This window comes from Triticum urartu, chromosome 3 (genome assembly GCF_003073215.2).
Source record: "Triticum urartu cultivar G1812 chromosome 3, Tu2.1, whole genome shotgun sequence".
NCBI classification, from domain to species: Eukaryota; Viridiplantae; Streptophyta; class Magnoliopsida; order Poales; family Poaceae; genus Triticum; species Triticum urartu.
In genome coordinates, this window is record NC_053024.1 from 743979905 (window position 1) to 743983982 (window position 4078).

Sequence of the window (4078 nt, forward strand, 5' to 3'; positions counted from 1 at the left end):
TGGCATGCGAAGACGCACGTCTTGGGCTCCGGGGTGTGCCCCCCCTCCACGGACGGCAGTGCGGCCGTCGCTTCGAGGGGGGAATCGTGCGCGTCGGGTCGAGCCAGAGCGAATCTAGTGGCGGGTTGGGTCCAGACCGTCTTCGGGGATATGTTCCTATGGGCTAACCTATGGCAAGTAGGTGGAAGAGTCCACTGGTCAAAGCCCGTCCGGCGATAGTCAAAGGGCTAGATCTCCTGGTCAACGGGGATTCGGGGTGGCCTTCCAGGTGTAGCTATGCCACCGAAACATCGCACGGGTCCTGATGCATGTGTGAAAGTCATGTGGCATGCATAGATGCCCATCTAGGGCTCCTGGGTGATGCCCAGCTATGCCATCGAAACACCGCATCAGGTCCTCATGCATGTGTGAAAGTGTTGTGGCATGCGTAGACGCCCTTCTTGGGACTGCGAGGTGTTCCCCCCTCCACGGACGGCAGCGTCGCCGTCACTTGGATGAGGGGAAACACCTACCACGTGGCTTCAGAGTTTGATCCCCTTCACGGACGGCTCTGCCGCCGGCACTTGGAGGGGGGGGGGGACGGCCACGTCGGATCGATCCGGAGAGAATCTTGTGGTGAGGAACGCCGCATGTGCCATCATCGAGGGCGACGACGCAAGCCAGAGAGATGGTCTGTGTGACCATCAGACAACCAATCTACTGTAACCATCATAGCCATCCTTCTTCCACCCAAGTATGTCCATGTGACTACCTCACAACCCACCAATACACGACTTCCCGGGTTCAGCTTCGGGTGGCGTCACCCGCTGCTCCTCCTCCACTAAGCAATGATTTTGAGTCGGAAGAGCTATGGAACATGCATCTCTCATGGAGGGATTCACCACTCATGACCACCACCGCTCACCCGCGACCCTAGGGTTTTGGGCATCGGCTATCCGGCAACCACCGGCTTCGTGGTTAAGTGTTAACCGGAATAAGAGGTTAAAGAAAAAGAAGAAAAACGAAAGGAAAAAACACAATTGTAAGAGGTTACTTGTCATTGGTGGAAACACTTATGCCTTGGATTGATGACATGGCGCACATCCATCCATCCATCTATCTCTCCATCCCACATCCATCCATCCACCTAAAGAAAAGAAAATAAAACCCCACCCAATCCATCCATCTCTCTCTCACTTTTCCCTCGATATCTCTCTCAGCTCTCCTGCCCAATCCCCTCTGTCTCCGCCGCCGGCGCCGCCGCTCGATTCCGGCCACTGCCGGCATGCTTCGCTGCCGTACTTGCCACCTACTGCTCCCCCTCGAGCTGATCTACCTTCTCCACCCGCTCGATTTGCTTATCCTCTCTCTCGCGCGCGCGAGTCCCCCTCTCCCTACGTGACTCCATGCCACCGCCGCCGCCCACGCCGGCGGGTTCCGTCGATTTCCACCGGGGCGCAGCAGGCTTCCGCGCTCCCCTCTCACCGGGCCTTCATCCAGTATGGCTAGATCCGCCGGGCGTGGCCCCTACCCTCACCCACGGCTAGGGATTTGGCGGCTCCAACGTCGGCGTGGCTCAAGTAGGTACACCCTCTCCATCCTCGCCGGGATCCGCAGCAACTGCCAGCCCAACCTCCCCTCCTCACCCTACCTCACCTTCTTTTTCAATCCCTTGCTGCAGGTCACTCATCACGCGGATGGGTCGAAGCGCTGGATCTCGGGACAGGGCGGCGCGGAGGCCTTCCTCCCATAGGATTCCGAGCTCGACGAGCCTAGCAGCTGTCGTCCTTGCCCCGCTCGAGGAGGAGGGGCGCACCTAGCAGGCCACCAATGGCCTGTTCTGCTCCTCGTCTTCCTCCACTGCCTGAACCACCACGCATTCAACAGCGGGCTGCTGCAGCATCGACCGGTGATCCTTCCTTCCTCCAGTCTTTGCTTGCAGTTAGCCTTTTAGGGCCAATCAAATCCAATGTGCTAGTTTAGTTTGCCACAGTTTGGTGACACTCCAATCTGAATATGTCCTTGTAGCTTGGAGTGCTTTGGGTTTCAGTTAACTCGTGCGTACTTGTATAGAACAAAAAAAAGAAGAAGAGATCAATTCGGTTTCAGAGAGAGAGAGACATGGATGGTTCAGTCATTTACATATACATGTATTATTGGGCTGCAGCATGAATGAATATGCCATGTTCAGCTTCAAGAATTTATGAATCAAACTATTTGGTGAGCTTTAACTAAAAGGAAGATTTTATGAGCTCTAGACAGTAGCAATAACTAAAAATCAATTTGGCCTGGATCTATCCTATTTTCTGGAAACCGAGGGTTAGCTAGGTTTGATACGTTTATTCATAGAAAATGAGAGTAATTCAGTATATGTTTTCCTGTTTTCATTTCAGAGTGATGGTAAATTCTTAATGTTCTTCCGTTTTGGCTTATTCACAGAACATAGCTAGATTCTTGTCTTGTGCCTTACTGAAACCCATTTGAGGCAATTAACCTCTTAAACTTGTTGTTTCTAATTACTTATAGATATGCATGTATGGTCTCTCAAACTTTTTGCTACTAATTACTGAATAAGTACTTTTATTTGTAGTCCTTGGCAATGCTTGTGAATCTTCTGCCACGCGAGACTTTTTCTTCATATTAAAGTAATATGCCCCTCGGAGAGATGAAATTTATATCAAACGATTCTAATTATTTACAAATAATGAACTGTTTCCACATTTGTTCATTACAATAATTATTCTAGTTATATGCCCCTCGGAGAGATGAAAGGTTAAAAGCTACTCCATCCGTCCCATAATGTAGGACGTTTTTTGACACTAGACTAGTGTCAAAAAACATCTTACATTATGGGACAGAGGGAGTACTGTATAAACAAGGGATGGATGCCTCTGTATTGTCTTGCCTTTTTACCTTTAGGACAGGGCCAGGAGTAGTAGTAGTAGTACTATAGCAAATAACTATTTCCTCCCTTATGTTATTATCAAAATAACCCATAATTACTAAACTGATTTGCTTGCATTGTAGGAGTCAAAAGTCAAAAGCATTTTAGGTAAAATCTTCCAAATCAGATTCCTTTTTTCTTGACATGTGTCTCTCATATGATGCTTTCACACTATTATTTCGATTGTTACGTGTTTGAATTGCATGCCTTAGGTGATCTTGTTTCCAATCTTTGGTATGAAGCTAGCTAAGCGCTTCTATTATTTCTAAAGACTAGTGTGTAAGCAGTCAACACAATTTACATGTAAATGTTTTGAGATATGGTATCATTTCTAGCAGCATGTGATTCACTTGCCAAAAAAGTACTGTACTCACATATGGAATATTTGAAAACTGAAAACAAGCAAACAAAATGCAGCTTATGATAGTCTATTGTAATTGAGACTTGTTTAACTTTTGTAGGAAGCAAACAAAAGGATGACACTCACAAGGAATGAAGAAGCCAGCTATCCTTGTCAACTTGATGTTTTAGCTTTCATTTTGTACAACTCATCTCCCATACTTACATCTTTTAGTTGTCCATTTGTGAACCTGATGTATGGTGTCTTGGTGGTTATGTTTCTAACAAACTAAAGTGCATATATGTGATATAATTAGTTAATGGAATAAAAGCAGATTGGTGCACATAATGTGAACCTGATATATGGTGTCTACATAGGCCCTGTAGCTATTTTAATTTACAGGGCAGAATCAAAAGCAACAATTTTTTTACCTATGCTCGAGGACTATGCCTACTTTTATGTTGGACCTGTGATGATGTTTATCATGTTGGACTTGCGATGATGATGAAGTTGTGATGATTATCTTATCTATTCTGTTGTGATGATGATGAGATGATGCTGTTATTTGAATTGAAAAGCAACAAAAATATGGGAAAAAAAGAGAGAAAATAATGCATAACTAGGCCGACGGCCTAACCGTCGGCATAGTGCCCTTGTGTTACCAGCAGCCGGCACGTGGCAATAGCGGGGAAGTCTGGTGCGGAGCTATGCCGACGGTTAGGCCGTCGGCCTAGCTGACACGTGGCAACACCTTGGCAGTTGTGGCATGGAGCTATGCCGACGGTTAGGCCGTCGGCATAGCCCCAAAACTATGC

The 4078-nt window shown here is 47.4% G+C and overlaps 1 long non-coding RNA gene across 1 annotated transcript; it reads left to right on the forward strand.

Moving 5' to 3' along the window:
• Positions 1-1168: 1168 nt before the first annotated feature.
• LOC125549595 lies at positions 1169-3624 on the forward strand. Its single transcript, XR_007301401.1, has 3 exons — positions 1169-1563; positions 1661-1888; positions 3385-3624. It is a non-coding gene; the product is annotated as an uncharacterized LOC125549595 (long non-coding RNA).
• Positions 3625-4078: the final 454 nt, after the last annotated feature.